Genomic DNA, 17117 nt, shown 5'->3' on the forward strand with positions numbered 1-17117 from the left:
CAACTCAACACTCAACCGACCTCTACATTCAAACATCTCCATAACCACGGCACCCACTTCATTCATTCCACTACACATATCAAACCACAACTGCACCTCATCTTCATTGTAGCATCCGAGAGCAAGTGAGTGAGAGCTGCACTTACAGCCGAGAGGAAGGAAAGGTAACGGGGAGCTCTTCGTTTCTGTTCTGTCCGTGAGCTGAGGGGAGAGAATCGGACACCACTCTGCACTTCCAAGACCTCCACCAGCTGAGCTCAACCACACCCACCAACTTCACAGCTAGCCTACGCAAACCAAACTCAGCCAGCCATACTTTACTTCCATAGCCAGCCGAGAGGAAAATGTTGCAGCAAACCATCGTGTGAGCTGAGCTCTTAACTGGGGCCACTCATTTTCCATTCCACTACCTCAGCTCACAACAACATTTCCCTGCCTTGGTATCATCGACAAGGGGAACCAGAGAGAGAGCCATGCGAGTGGTGAGCTGCAACTTCCCTGTTCTGTCCGAGAGTGCGTGAGAGAGGAGATAACCGTGCAAGCTTCAATCTCAACACTTCATCCTCGCTGGATCCATTTCTCCACTGCAGCACCACATCTTATAAACTACCGGCTCATCTCCACAATATTCATTTCATTACACTAGCTCCCCTCCATCACAACACCCTACTACCATTTTCTCCTCGACCACGAACCGAGAGCAAAAAGAAAGAGAGAACCGAGCCTTCTGTTTCTGTCCCTGTCCGTAAGCTTGAGGGAAAGAGAGAGAGACTTGTTGTTTTCTTCGTCTCACCTGCGAGCTGGTGAAGGGGACCGAGAGCCATCACTTTCTTCATCAACTCCACCGCCTGCAACAGCCAAGCAAATCAACCAAATCCCAAGCCCATCAGCGAGCCGAGGGGGAAGAACAAATCGCAGCATCTTGACGCGCGAACTAAGCTTCCAGCTGAGGTAGATTCTGGTTTTAGATTAGCTCACTAGTGGTAGATGCAGTGAATTATGGTCATGCATGAAGTGTTTGTGTCTCGGATGATGAAACCAAAGCATGAGAAAATCTGATTAGGAAGAAATTGGAATTTGCCGTGGGAGTGATTTGGAAAATGCAGATTTAATTCTGTCTCTTTGTAGTAGTTTGAGCTGATACATGCGTTTAACTAATTAAGAACAAGGTAATTAAGCTCTGCATGCAGCCCCTTGGTTCGGTTATGCTAGAAAAATAAGAATGAAAAACAATCTGGCCGGATGCAAGCTCATCCGAAGGTAGCAAACAGAAGTTCTGGTTTTCTTGGATGATTATGGCTGTTGTTTGAATCCGATTTTAAACTAGAAGTATTGATTAGCTAGTTAAGTATTTGCATGTTAAATTTTAGCACCTAATACCATGATTCAACCGAGGTAAATTCGGATTTAAGACCAACCAAGTGCTGGAAAATTTATGTGATTTATCCGAGGGAGTTATCAGGGCTGATTTTGGTCATCTTTTGCTTGTTTCATTTGGTGTTGAAGGGATGATAGGGAAGGTTTGGAGTTGATGTTGGTGTGTTTGTTTAAGGAAAAGTTTGAAAACAGGCTTAAACGTTGCAGGAAGAATAATTCTAGATTGCCGAGTAGATTTTTTTCGGTCTTGCCTCTTGAGTTTAGTCTTTCCTCTTTCGGACTTTCAGCTATGGTTTTTGTTTAGATAATGATTCCCTCCCATTTCTTTTTGGTTTGTTTGCCTAAACACTCTTAAACTGAATAAGGAAATGGCACGAATGTGGTTGCGAGAAAAGCCGAAGTTTATGGAGAAATTGCAGCAGTGTTCATTCCTTCAAAGGAAAAAAAAACTGTGTTTGAGTGTTGTTCCAGAAATTTTGCATCAGCTTTTTCTATTTTTGAACTCCTTCTTACGTCTTTGTTTGTTTGATTGTCGATGTCTTGTTTGTTTAGTTCAGAGTTCAGGTGTTAGATCAAGGAAACTTTGGTTAAGGTAGAGGTTTGAATCTGAATTTGATCTTGATAGGTGAAACTAAGAAAAATTGCAGCAGTTTCGTTCTTCCAATGTTTGAATACTTGCCCAGAATTTTGTATGGAATTTTTCTAAGTTTTCTACCTGCTTGGATGATGGTAATGATATAGTTGCTGCTTAGTTTAAAGTTGGGTTTTGGATTTGAAACCTGTTTCCGAAAACAAGCTATGTGTTTGAGTGTGGTCTCGATTGGTGAAAGCATAGCAGAAATATTGCAGAGACAATTTTTTTTTCCGTGAGATTGCATGAGTTTGCATGAAATTTTTCTGAAAATTGCGCTTTGACCCCCCAAGTCCCCTCTTGACTCACTAGGGCCCAAGTAATTGGAACATTTAATCAATTTGATCCTTCTAAGTTTCTTTTTGTTCCACAAGAGCCCAAGCATGTTCTAGTATCTTGTAATTAAGTCCTAAAATCATTGCAACTTCAATCATTGTTTGACTTTTCCTTTATTTTTAAGATCTTTGAAGTGCTTAAACGATTTATTTGGACTTGAATGTTTGAGTAATGCTTGTTTTGGGTCTTTAGTAGATGCTATATTTGGAAATTGAACGGGTTATTCCGTTTTCTTGGTCTTTAAGCATTTTTTGAGCTCTTTCAAGTTGCAATTAGGTGGGTTTTGGTGTTTTTGCTTATACTTTACTTTTAAATTGATGCCTTGACCCCTTTATTGTTTTGAAGCCATTTTCCTTCATTTGCTTACCATTAGGGGAAGGTATAACTTTCTTTTATCCTCTTTACTTCTCTCTTACGTGCTCCTACGTGTTACGTGAATTGCATGTCTATTTGGTTTTCTTAAGTTTTCTTTAATTCCTTTCATTTTTAAGTCTTTCTTTTATTTTATTTATGGGGTATGTGTACACCTCTTGGCTTGTAATAGATAGGGCATTGGAGAGCACTTTGTCCATTTTTCCCCCTTCCCCCATTTGTTTTAGTTAGCCCATGTAATAGTTTCATTTGCTTTTGGGGTATTATTTGGTTTGCTATGTGTTTAATTTGCTTTATTAAGCCATTGCATCTAGTCGAGCATGCTAAGTGTTATGTGCTACGTGTTATAAGTGATTTTGCATGTCTACTTGCTTTCTATATTTATAAATGAATGTGATGGATGAATGTACGTTTCCACTAGTCCAACGCTAGTCGGAATTCATAGAATGGGCTAGTCCAACGCTAGACCCTTAGGGACTTCCCCTCGTTAGTACATGTTTGCATGTTCATTACATGTCATGCATTTTTTTTAATTTTATCATTTTGCATGCCCCTCGAACCCCTTTTCCCTCCATTTTAGGATTTTTGCATTTCATGCTAGTTATAGGGTTCATCTGCTTGAGGGTCCCCTTAAATATGGGATATAGACGAGTGTGGCTTTTTCTAAGCCTTAGCACGCTTGTATTCCCTCTATAAAAGGGCAAATTGAGTCACGATTTAGGTCTCCCCGTACCCAATATGCATGAATTCCCTAGGCTCATGCATTTTCAAATCCACTCTACCATTTTATACCCTCATCACACTTTCATTTTTCCTCCCATTTTGCACACGTGCATCTTTATTTTTCTTCACTTGCACACGAACACTTTTATCATCACTTGCATACATGCACTTCATATTATCATTTCACATACCGTACCTTGCCCACTCACGTGCACATTTTCATTTACATATTTATTGTTTTTTATTACTTTTTCAAACTCATGTCCTCACATTGCATACATGCATTTCATTCATTTGCATCTCACTCGCATTATTCGTGACCTCTCCAAAGGGTCATTATTGGGCTTCACAATTAATGTGATTGGCACCATTCAACCTTTGAAGAGAAATTTCCCCCAATACCCCTAGGTCTAGGGTTTGCATTCATATAGTACATCCAAATGTAATAAATTCTTTGGTTAAAACAAGAAAATATTTGATTAAATCACGCAACTAGCCTTGGCTAGGTCGAAGGGGTGCCTTGGATTTTTATCCTTGCCTTCCCCTTCGTCAAATGTGACTCCCGAACCTTTTTCGTTGGTTTACGTGGACTAGGAGTCGTTTAAAAGGGGTTTCTTAATATTTTTTCCTATTTTTCTTTAAAAATTCATTTTTAGGTGACTTGGTACACCTTAACTCATTACCAAGTGGCGACTCCGATTTTTTTACTTCAAAAACCCTTTTTAAACTATAATTTTGGGTCAAATCGTCGCATTCTCAAGCCCCCATTTAGACCCATTTTTCTTTTAAATAACAATTCATTTTCCAATCACAAATTGAATCAAAAAATACATTTTCTCAAACCATTTATTTATTTTATCAAAAAATGGGGCGCGACAGTTGGCGACTCCACTGGGGACTTGAGAGTCCGAGCAATCGATTTAGTCAAATTCTTTTCTTCTTTTAAACCTTTTTATTTATCACATTGGATGTTTAGGGTTGCATTTTTCCCTTTTCTAGGATTTTTGCATTTCGCGTATCAACTCACTTCCTCACACGTTTGCCTACGATTGTTTTGATGAATGGATGTTTGTATGTGATTCCGCGCTTTGCATTGCATTTGGGAGGGGATTCTACCTTAGAGCCTCGCGTGGGTTCTCGATCCCTCCCCTCCAAAACGTGCACTATCATACGCGCATACGCTTTATTATTCATCCCTCTTTATTTTCTTTTTAGTGGCTTGTCACGCCACTCCACCCTAGTAGGATTAGGAGACCCACTTGGACGTGTGATCGTGGCACGACGTGTGCGTAGCACGATCCAATGGGTCACTCGATCTTCCGCTTTAAACTTTGGGTTAATAGCCTTTAGTTTTTAGTCGAAGGTTGAGGATTTTTATAAATTCACTCAAACATGCAGCCGTGACACGATGTGTGCGTAGCGGTGTTTGGGGAATCGCTCGAGCCACCGACAAAGAACCTTGGGATTGATGACTCTTGGTTTCCAAGTCTGAAGGCTCGGGGACCTGAGCTTATCGAGTCTAGATGCATTAGTAAACCCTAACCTCATGCATCCATTTTAGCTTGCCTAGGGTAGAGTCAGTCATACCCTATTAGGGACACTATTCACGAGGGGAGGGGTCCAACCCCTTTCTCCCTTTTATTGCTTTATTTCTTTGTATTGATTTCGTTGCTACAATGTGTTATGTGTATTTATCTGGCTGAACTAACTTTTCTTGGTTTTATGTCCCCATTGCATTCACAAATCCTATCAAATAAGAGGTCTGGCATGACCTTCTTTTAGAACCTACCCTCGTAGATAGGTTATTGCACGTTTAAAGATTTAGGTATATTGCATTCATAGATTAATAATTGCATATCATTCTAGGCCTACCCTGGCAGATAAAGGGTTCCTTAGGTCACGTTTCATTTCGAATTGCACATTTTACCGCTTTAATAAATGGCATCATGCATAAACCCTAGAAAGGGAATGCCACTTAGGGGATCCCGTGTTAGGAATAAGCCGTCTTGTGTCTCGGATACTTAATCCAACGAGACTTGCACGTTTACATTTTGTCCATCCGAAGGGGTAGTGCACAAGGTAAGGTAGGATCCGATCATTTTCATAGAGTGATCTTTGGAATATGAGCATCTAATAATCACTTTTTGGCCATTTTATCAAAAATTGGTAAAAATCCCTTACGTGAAGGACATTAATTTGAAGAAATTCACAAATGATTCCTCCTATTGAGACGATAAATAAATTGAGGCCAAAATTTGATTTTTAGAAGGTCATAGACTAATGCACCTCAAAAATTTTTGAAATAACCAATGGCCGGACAATTCAACCAATCCATTTTGCCAATTCATTCAATAAATCATCAATTCATTTGACCAATTTACCCTTTTTAGGGTCACCTGGCCGATTTTGAATAAATCGTTAATTTATTTGACCAATTTACCCTTTTTAGGGTCATCCGGTCGATTTTGAATAAATCATCAATTCATTTGACCAATTTCCCCTTTTTAGGGTCATTTGACCAATTTACCCTTTTTAGGGTCATCCGGTCGATTTTGAATAAATCGTCAATTCATTTGGCCAATTTACCCTTTTTAGGGTCATTCGGCCGATTTTTGAATAAATCACTAATTCAATTTCATTCATTTGGCCAATTTACCCATTTGTAGGGCAACCGAGCCAATTTTGAATAAATCAAGTTTCGTTCAATCTATTCGATCAATTTACCCTTTTTAGGGTGATCGGAATTAATTTTGGATAAATTAAATTTCATTCAAATTCATTTGACATGTTTCCCCTTTTAGGGTAATCCGGTCGATTTTTAATAAATTGTCAATTTCATTTGACCAATCAGGGTGTCAATTTCAAATTAGGAAACTTAGTCGATTTTTGAGAAAACCATCCATTGCATCCAGCCATTTGATCAGTCGGGGTTTTGACCTGTGCTTCACTGAAAAATTTGGTCAACGAATTCCAATCTCTTCAATAGGAAGTTTGTCAAGATCAAACCCGTGCGTTTTGCAAATCAAGGGTGATCAATCTATTTGGACGAGGTCCTCATTTTAACAAACGTCTCTTCTCATTCCAATGGGCCAATTTTTCAAATCATTTTTCACTCCATGAGTTGATCGAATCCATCAGGTATGGTATAGTGCCTACCCTAGAGGATTGCATCCTCATTCTAGGCCTACCCTTGGCGCAAAAAGGGTTCCCCCATAGGACATGCATCCGAATTTTCTGGATATCTACTAACTCTTGCCTTTTTCTTTTCTTTTTCTTTATTTCTTTTGTAATAACTAAGCGAGGGTTAAATCTAAAAGCAATCTTTTCAAAATTCTCAGGTAATATTTAAACATAGCTTCTCGTCGAAGCCCCATCATAACGCGATCCCGTAGTCAAGTCCAAAGGAATCGTGTAAACATGAGTTCACAACCAGAACAGTCAGATAGGTCTGCTACTACCGCTCAACCCGAGACTGCAAGTTTGGGGATTCAGTTGACTGAGATGCTTACCAAGTTCGGAGAGATGGCGTCTGAGATGGCCGCTCAAAGGAAGTTGGATGATGAGCTAATTAGCAGCGGAGTTCAACCTGAACCTGTTCCCGCCAGACAGCCTGAGCAAGAGACATTTGTCCTACCTTCGGCCCACGCCACTGTTACTCCATCATTCCCTATTGCACCCGAAGAAACTTTCACCTATCCCACCACAAATTTGCCATACACTTACCCTCCTCATCCTTCATTTTTTCTTACTCACACGCGAGGTCCACCACCCCAAATCACTTCAAATATACCACCTGAGCCACATACCTTTTATCACCCTGTTGCTGAGCCATTACTACCAGACCATATTGTTCAAATCAAGGCAGAAATGGGGGAATCTTCTGCTCCCGTTGATATAAAGCTGCTCAAACGTCTTGATCGTTTTGATGAGTTTATGAGGAAGAGTCAGGGGTTGAACAAGCAAGGAGTCCTGGACTACGATGAGCTTTGTCTCTTTCCCAATGTGCAATTGCCTGAGGGGTTCAAAACTCCGAAGTTTAACAAGTATGATGGGACGGGCAATCCCAAGACACACCTCCGACTGTTCGCCAACAAGTTGGGTAGGCCAACAGATGATGAAAATCTGCCTTTGAGGCTATTCCCAGAAAGTCTGGAGGGGGATGCACTCGACTGGTATTCCAAGCTGAAACCTGAAGAAGCAAAGACCTGGCTGGACCTGTCCAATGCGTTTGTAAAGCAGTATGAGTATAATTGCGAGCTGGCTCCAACACGAACCACATTGGAAGGGACAAAGAGGAAGCCATCTGAAGATCACAAGACTTATGCCAAGAGGTGGAGAAAAATAGCTGCAAAAGTCGAGCCACCAATGACGGAATACGAAATCATACGCACTTTCATTAAAGCACATGATCCGCCGTACTTTGAAGAAATTTTTCGCATGACTGGATGCTCATTTGCCGCAATTGTTAATAAGCTTGAGGAATTTGATGATTTCGTGAAGGCTGGAAAAATTGTTAATGTGTCTGCCCTAAAAACTCAAGTGGAAGCTTTGCAAAGCCAAGGAGGTAATGGGAAGAAGCAGCAATTCAAAAAACAAGAGGGGGAAACTACCTTCACCTGGAGTCAAAACCCTGTCCCAAGACCCAGACCTCAACAATACCCTACCTACTCAAACCCTTACTCTTACTATTTAAGTCCTCATCCTGTTTACCACACCAATATCACCCATCCTCGACCTCGCCCAAATTATGCCAACCCACCTACAACTCCTTTCCAAATATTTCAACCAAGCTTTCAACAAACTCGTCCTCGACCCCCTTACCACCAAAGATTTTCCCCACCAAATAGACCCACCTACAACTATCCCCGACCTACTCAGACCTACAATCAAAGCCGTACCCGAACTTTCACTAACCTAGGCAGGCCTTTAGACCAATTGTATGAGCAATTGAAGGCTGCCAACAAAATTGGTGTGATTCCCCCTCCAATTTACCTTCATGGCATGCCTGCTGGGTACAATCCACATGCTATTTGTGCCTATCATTCGGGAGTACCTGGTCACTCAACCGTCGATTGCAGGGCACTCAAGCACAAAGTCCAAGACATGATCGAGGCAGGGGAAATAATGCTAAGGAAAAGAGGTGAACAAGAGCCGAGCATAAGTACAAATCCTTTCCCTGAACACAAGGACACCTTCGAAGCATCCACCTCCAATGACGAAATTTGAAAATCCTGAAGGAGCTTTGCATAATTTGAATGGTCGAGTATCTTCCCTCTCGAAGGGAATTTCGGTAAATCTAGGGGTTGTTATTTACTAAGGTTCACGAAAACCATTTCTTGCATATGTGAATAGCTTAATGAAAACATCTTTTGCAACTAAGTTTTTGTCTTGTTTCCGTTTTGATTAGTTTTTCCATCAAATGCATAATTTGTTTTTTCTGTTTATTTGATTATTGTCCCGAATTTTTAATTCTTTTAGATGGCCAAAGATGGAATTATTTGACCATTTGAATATCACTGTTCTGGATTCCGATAATACCATTCATTCAAAAATTTCTTCGTGAAAAATTCCTTTGTTGAAAAGGCCAAAAATCCCTTCGTTTGAAAAGGCCACAAATCCCTTCGTTTGAAAATGCCAAAAATCCCTTCGTTGAAAAATCCCTTCTTTGAGAAGGACAAAAATCTCTTCTTTGAGAGACCCCTTCGTGAAAAATCCCTTCATTGAGAAAGTCTTCATTGAGAAATTCCTTCATTGAAAAAGTCTTCATTGAGAAATTCCTTCATTAAGAAAGCGTTCATTGAGAAATCCCTTTATTAAGAATTCGTTCATTGAGGAAGCCTTCATTGAAAAATCTCTTCATTGAGAAAATCCCTTCTTTGCCAAGTTCGAAGCTGATTGATTAAAGCAGCGTCACCGACAATTGATTTTGATGGATGAAAAGCAGCTGAACGCCATGTGCCATGGCTAATGTTATCAAAGTGCGTGGCCTGTGTTCATAGCAAAAGGTCCGCCTCCGAGCCTTTAGAGAAGGAGGACAAAGAGTTAAAGCGAGTTTTGCCAATGCAAGATGAAGTCAAAGACGAATTTGATCTAAACTGGTAAGGACATTTGTCATTCAAAAAGGTGCCACCGAGTGGAGCACTTATCCTTGAAGAGATGGATGGGCAAACATTCTCTCAACCTATCAAATCAGACATGTGTAAGAAGTCTTTATTTTTTATTATGCAAATTTCTTTTGGGAAATCATGCAAGGGACGAGGTAAAAGTCAGGCCATCTTCCTTTCCAATCAAAACATTTCATCCCTAGTTATCCCCTTTGAGCCATCAGAACAGTAATTTTCGTTTGGCAGCCCCTGAGAGTTGCAAACCCCACACTGGGGCAAATTTATTTTGGAAAAGAGATGATCAAAAGAAAAAAAAACCCTACACTGGGGCAAATTTATTTTGAAAGAGAAAGAAAAAGCAGAAAACCCTACACTGGGGCAAATTTAGCTTTGAAGAAAAATGCAAAAAAAAAAAAAAAAAAAAAAAAAATTCAATCAAATTGGGGCAAATTTCCCTCAATTTCATTCGAAATTGAAGATGATTTCAAATGATCTCAGGTTATTTCACCTCTCATAAGAACAAATTGCGTTCAAGCCTTAACTTTTCTTGAAACACCCCACCTGACCTCATTACAAAAGCCCAAAAGTCCTGGCTTTCGTTCTTTGCTGTATCTCTATCAAGAAAATTTGCTAATCAACTGGCAGGTAATGTCCGTAATGTTTTCGCCTAATCTCATAAGGGAGGTACATTCTACTGATGCCAGAAATCTTCAAATCATGTTTCTAAGTCGATCATGGTCGAGATATTTCTTTGTTCTTTAGGTGAAAATCCGAAAGGGCGAAAAAAAAAAAAAAAAAAAAAAAAAAAAAAAAAAAGGGTGAGGGCAACCTTGGTGAAAACCCGAAAGGGCGCCAAGGCAGGTTTTTGGCAGCAAGCAAGCATGAAAAGGAACAGCTGATGACTTGGTTCATTTGGATTTTCTCCTTATTTTTGTCATACCTCAGCCAACATTGAATTCCAGAGCAAAGATGTCCAGAGAATTGAATATGACATCCGTTGGCTAAAGCTGTGTCATTTTGTAAAAACAGTCTTTTGCAAATACATTCTTAGGAAACTCATTTTTTCCAAATTACTTGCATTTATGGCATTTTTGTAGAATTTAAGCACAAATGGTTATGTGTGCATTCTTGTGCATATTCTTTCTTACATGACATGTGAATTTTCTTGCATACCTCATTCTTTATCATTGAATTTTGGTGAATAACAATCCCAGTGGTTTATTTCAAAAGTATGCTTGGATTCAGTCATCTTTTGGGAATAGTTGAAATTCAGCCAAGCCAGCTACACAGACTTCGCAATATGGCAAAGCACATACCTGGTCAGTTTGAAAATCGGAAAAGCCTTAGGGTGAGAAATCCAACTCAATCGACTGCCGCAGCAAAAGTTGATAAAGGCCTTGAAAGACTCATGTTTACACGATTCTCAAAGGAAAACGGATCAAATGATGGTGGCAATTTCTTTGTTTTTTCTCTCTTTTGCAGAAAATTGCATACACAGATGAAAGTAAGCACACCTCGCACTGGAATCGGTGTCAGAAAGAGTCCTCCGGTGAACAAAGGCAGATTGAAAATGTCGCAAGCAAATTTCATCAAAAAAAAAAAAAAAAAAATGCAACAGCATGGCGATACAGAATCAACTCTGGACTCACATTGCAAAAATTCATCATACTGGGGCAAATTAATTTTTTGGAAAGATTTTCAAAAGTCAAAAAGAAGAGCAAAGGAAAAAAAATCATCAATCAAAAATCAACACAAATTTTATCACGGCGGGCTCGGGTTTAATCCCACTGACCGATTGTCAAAAGCATTTTCGGGTCAGTCCCACGATCAAAAGCATTTTCGGGTCAGTCCCATGATCAAGAGCTTATTCGGGTCAGTCCCATGATCAAAAGCATTTTCGGGTCAGTCCCACGATCAAAAGCATTTTCGGGTCAGTCCCATGATCAAAAGCATTTCCGGGTCAGTCCCATGATCAAAATCTTTTCGGGTCAGTCCCACGATCAAAAGCATTTTCGGGTCAGTCCCATGATCAAAAGCATTTTCGGGTCAGTCCCATGATCAAGAACTTATCCGGGTCAGTCCCATGATCAAGAGCATTTTCGGGTCAGTCCCATGATCAAAAGCATTTTCGGGTCAGTCCCATGATCAAAAGCATTTTCGGGTCAGTCCTATGATCAAGAACTTATCCGGGTCAGTCCCATGATCAAGAATTTATCCGGGTCAGTCCCATGATCAAAAGCTTATCCGGGTCAGTCCCATGATCAAAAGCATTTTCGGGTCAGTCCCACGATCAAAAGCATTTTCGGGTCAGTCCCATGATCAAAAGCATTTCCGGGTCAGTCCCATGATCAAAATCTTATTCGGGTCAGTCCCATGATCAAAAGCATTTTCGGGTCAGTCCCACGATCAAAAGCTTATACGGGTCAGCCCCATGATCAAAAGCTTGTTCGGGTCAGTCCCACGATTCAAAGCTTATGCGGGTCAGTCCCACAATTCAAAGCCTGTTCGGGTCAGTCCCGCGATTCAAAGCTTATTCGGGTCAGTCCCGCGATTAAAGCTTGTTCGGGCCAGTCCCATGATTTAAATTTCCTTCTCTAGTCAGTCCCAATTTTAATTTCCTGTCCGGGTCAGTCCCGTTTAAATTTCTGTTCGGGTCAGTCCCGTTTAAATTCTTATTCGGGTCAGTCCCGCTTTAAATTTCTTGTCTCAGTCAATTCCTTGTTAAATTTTTCTTTCAAAAGAGGTCAGTCCTCATTTTCAAAAAATGGCAGTCGTTCGAGTCGTTCGTGACCGAATGACACAGGTAAGTGTTTGGTGTCTACTTCTTTGTCTCAAGTTTTTCCAAAACTCAGACAAAGAGGGGCAAACTGTAGACACCAAATTTTGGTACGATTTATTTATTTTTGTTCATGCTAATTTATCTTAGTTATTCTTTTTATTTTCTTTAGTCGTTTACTTGTTTTATTTTATTATTTTTATTTTTAGTCTTTTTAATGTAGAATTTCTAAAAAAAAAAAAAAAAAAGAAAAGAAAATATGTTTTAGTTATTTTAAAATTCAATTTTTGTCTTGGAAAAAAAAAAAAAAAGAAAAAAGAAAGGGAAGAAAATTGTTCACAAAATATGTTTATTTCTTTTTAAATTCAATCTTTTGACTTTATTTATTTTTTTGTTGTTTTTTTGTTAGGTTATTTCGAAAACAAAAGAAAAGGAAAAAATGAAAATGAAAAATGGAAATTTGTTTTTTTTTTTTTGTTGTTGTTTTTAATTTATTTTTATCTAATGTTAATTAAGTTGTTTTCATCATTAATTATTATTGTTTTATTATTATCATTTTTGTTGTTTAATTAACTAATTAATTAATTAAAAAAAAAAAAAAAAAAACCGCAACTTCCTTTCTGCTCTGCAAACCATAAACCGAAACTTCCTTTCTGCTCTGCACAAATAACTCCCGGGACAGCAGCTTCAGCACCGCACAATGCAGCCAATCAAAATTCAATACCAACTCAACACTCAACCGACCTCTACATTCAAACATCTCCATAACCACGGCACCCACTTCATTCATTCCACTACACATATCAAACCACAACTGCACCTCATCTTCATTGTAGCATCCGAGAGCAAGTGAGTGAGAGCTGCACTTACAGCCGAGAGGAAGGAAAGGTAACGGGGAGCTCTTCGTTTCTGTTCTGTCCGTGAGCTGAGGGGAGAGAATCGGACACCACTCTGCACTTCCAAGACCTCCACCAGCTGAGCTCAACCACACCCACCAACTTCACAGCTAGCCTACGCAAACCAAACTCAGCCAGCCATACTTTACTTCCATAGCCAGCCGAGAGGAAAATGTTGCAGCAAACCATCGTGTGAGCTGAGCTCTTAACTGGGGCCACTCATTTTCCATTCCACTACCTCAGCTCACAACAACATTTCCCTGCCTTGGTATCATCGACAAGGGGAACCAGAGAGAGAGCCATGCGAGTGGTGAGCTGCAACTTCCCTGTTCTGTCCGAGAGTGCGTGAGAGAGGAGATAACCGTGCAAGCTTCAATCTCAACACTTCATCCTCGCTGGATCCATTTCTCCACTGCAGCACCACATCTTATAAACTACCGGCTCATCTCCACAATATTCATTTCATTACACTAGCTCCCCTCCATCACAACACCCTACTACCATTTTCTCCTCGACCACGAACCGAGAGCAAAAAGAAAGAGAGAACCGAGCCTTCTGTTTCTGTCCCTGTCCGTAAGCTTGAGGGAAAGAGAGAGAGACTTGTTGTTTTCTTCGTCTCACCTGCGAGCTGGTGAAGGGGACCGAGAGCCATCACTTTCTTCATCAACTCCACCGCCTGCAACAGCCAAGCAAATCAACCAAATCCCAAGCCCATCAGCGAGCCGAGGGGGAAGAACAAATCGCAGCATCTTGACGCGCGAACTAAGCTTCCAGCTGAGGTAGATTCTGGTTTTAGATTAGCTCACTAGTGGTAGATGCAGTGAATTATGGTCATGCATGAAGTGTTTGTGTCTCGGATGATGAAACCAAAGCATGAGAAAATCTGATTAGGAAGAAATTGGAATTTGCCGTGGGAGTGATTTGGAAAATGCAGATTTAATTCTGTCTCTTTGTAGTAGTTTGAGCTGATACATGCGTTTAACTAATTAAGAACAAGGTAATTAAGCTCTGCATGCAGCCCCTTGGTTCGGTTATGCTAGAAAAATAAGAATGAAAAACAATCTGGCCGGATGCAAGCTCATCCGAAGGTAGCAAACAGAAGTTCTGGTTTTCTTGGATGATTATGGCTGTTGTTTGAATCCGATTTTAAACTAGAAGTATTGATTAGCTAGTTAAGTATTTGCATGTTAAATTTTAGCACCTAATACCATGATTCAACCGAGGTAAATTCGGATTTAAGACCAACCAAGTGCTGGAAAATTTATGTGATTTATCCGAGGGAGTTATCAGGGCTGATTTTGGTCATCTTTTGCTTGTTTCATTTGGTGTTGAAGGGATGATAGGGAAGGTTTGGAGTTGATGTTGGTGTGTTTGTTTAAGGAAAAGTTTGAAAACAGGCTTAAACGTTGCAGGAAGAATAATTCTAGATTGCCGAGTAGATTTTTTTCGGTCTTGCCTCTTGAGTTTAGTCTTTCCTCTTTCGGACTTTCAGCTATGGTTTTTGTTTAGATAATGATTCCCTCCCATTTCTTTTTGGTTTGTTTGCCTAAACACTCTTAAACTGAATAAGGAAATGGCACGAATGTGGTTGCGAGAAAAGCCGAAGTTTATGGAGAAATTGCAGCAGTGTTCATTCCTTCAAAGGAAAAAAAAACTGTGTTTGAGTGTTGTTCCAGAAATTTTGCATCAGCTTTTTCTATTTTTGAACTCCTTCTTACGTCTTTGTTTGTTTGATTGTCGATGTCTTGTTTGTTTAGTTCAGAGTTCAGGTGTTAGATCAAGGAAACTTTGGTTAAGGTAGAGGTTTGAATCTGAATTTGATCTTGATAGGTGAAACTAAGAAAAATTGCAGCAGTTTCGTTCTTCCAATGTTTGAATACTTGCCCAGAATTTTGTATGGAATTTTTCTAAGTTTTCTACCTGCTTGGATGATGGTAATGATATAGTTGCTGCTTAGTTTAAAGTTGGGTTTTGGATTTGAAACCTGTTTCCGAAAACAAGCTATGTGTTTGAGTGTGGTCTCGATTGGTGAAAGCATAGCAGAAATATTGCAGAGACAATTTTTTTTTCCGTGAGATTGCATGAGTTTGCATGAAATTTTTCTGAAAATTGCGCTTTGACCCCCCAAGTCCCCTCTTGACTCACTAGGGCCCAAGTAATTGGAACATTTAATCAATTTGATCCTTCTAAGTTTCTTTTTGTTCCACAAGAGCCCAAGCATGTTCTAGTATCTTGTAATTAAGTCCTAAAATCATTGCAACTTCAATCATTGTTTGACTTTTCCTTTATTTTTAAGATCTTTGAAGTGCTTAAACGATTTATTTGGACTTGAATGTTTGAGTAATGCTTGTTTTGGGTCTTTAGTAGATGCTATATTTGGAAATTGAACGGGTTATTCCGTTTTCTTGGTCTTTAAGCATTTTTTGAGCTCTTTCAAGTTGCAATTAGGTGGGTTTTGGTGTTTTTGCTTATACTTTACTTTTAAATTGATGCCTTGACCCCTTTATTGTTTTGAAGCCATTTTCCTTCATTTGCTTACCATTAGGGGAAGGTATAACTTTCTTTTATCCTCTTTACTTCTCTCTTACGTGCTCCTACGTGTTACGTGAATTGCATGTCTATTTGGTTTTCTTAAGTTTTCTTTAATTCCTTTCATTTTTAAGTCTTTCTTTTATTTTATTTATGGGGTATGTGTACACCTCTTGGCTTGTAATAGATAGGGCATTGGAGAGCACTTTGTCCATTTTTCCCCCTTCCCCCATTTGTTTTAGTTAGCCCATGTAATAGTTTCATTTGCTTTTGGGGTATTATTTGGTTTGCTATGTGTTTAATTTGCTTTATTAAGCCATTGCATCTAGTCGAGCATGCTAAGTGTTATGTGCTACGTGTTATAAGTGATTTTGCATGTCTACTTGCTTTCTATATTTATAAATGAATGTGATGGATGAATGTACGTTTCCACTAGTCCAACGCTAGTCGGAATTCATAGAATGGGCTAGTCCAACGCTAGACCCTTAGGGACTTCCCCTCGTTAGTACATGTTTGCATGTTCATTACATGTCATGCATTTTTTTTAATTTTATCATTTTGCATGCCCCTCGAACCCCTTTTCCCTCCATTTTAGGATTTTTGCATTTCATGCTAGTTATAGGGTTCATCTGCTTGAGGGTCCCCTTAAATATGGGATATAGACGAGTGTGGCTTTTTCTAAGCCTTAGCACGCTTGTATTCCCTCTATAAAAGGGCAAATTGAGTCACGATTTAGGTCTCCCCGTACCCAATATGCATGAATTCCCTAGGCTCATGCATTTTCAAATCCACTCTACCATTTTATACCCTCATCACACTTTCATTTTTCCTCCCATTTTGCACACGTGCATCTTTATTTTTCTTCACTTGCACACGAACACTTTTATCATCACTTGCATACATGCACTTCATATTATCATTTCACATACCGTACCTTGCCCACTCACGTGCACATTTTCATTTACATATTTATTGTTTTTTATTACTTTTTCAAACTCATGTCCTCACATTGCATACATGCATTTCATTCATTTGCATCTCACTCGCATTATTCGTGACCTCTCCAAAGGGTCATTATTGGGCTTCACAATTAATGTGATTGGCACCATTCAACCTTTGAAGAGAAATTTCCCCCAATACCCCTAGGTCTAGGGTTTGCATTCATATAGTACATCCAAATGTAATAAATTCTTTGGTTAAAACAAGAAAATATTTGATTAAATCACGCAACTAGCCTTGGCTAGGTCGAAGGGGTGCCTTGGATTTTTATCCTTGCCTTCCCCTTCGTCAAATGTGACTCCCGAACCTTTTTCGTTGGTTTACGTGGACTAGGAGTCGTTTAAAAGGGGTTTCTTAATATTTTTTCCTATTTT

The sequence above is a fragment of the Coffea arabica genome, chromosome 7c (genome assembly GCF_036785885.1).
Source record: "Coffea arabica cultivar ET-39 chromosome 7c, Coffea Arabica ET-39 HiFi, whole genome shotgun sequence".
NCBI lineage: Eukaryota > Viridiplantae > Streptophyta > Magnoliopsida > Gentianales > Rubiaceae > Coffea > Coffea arabica.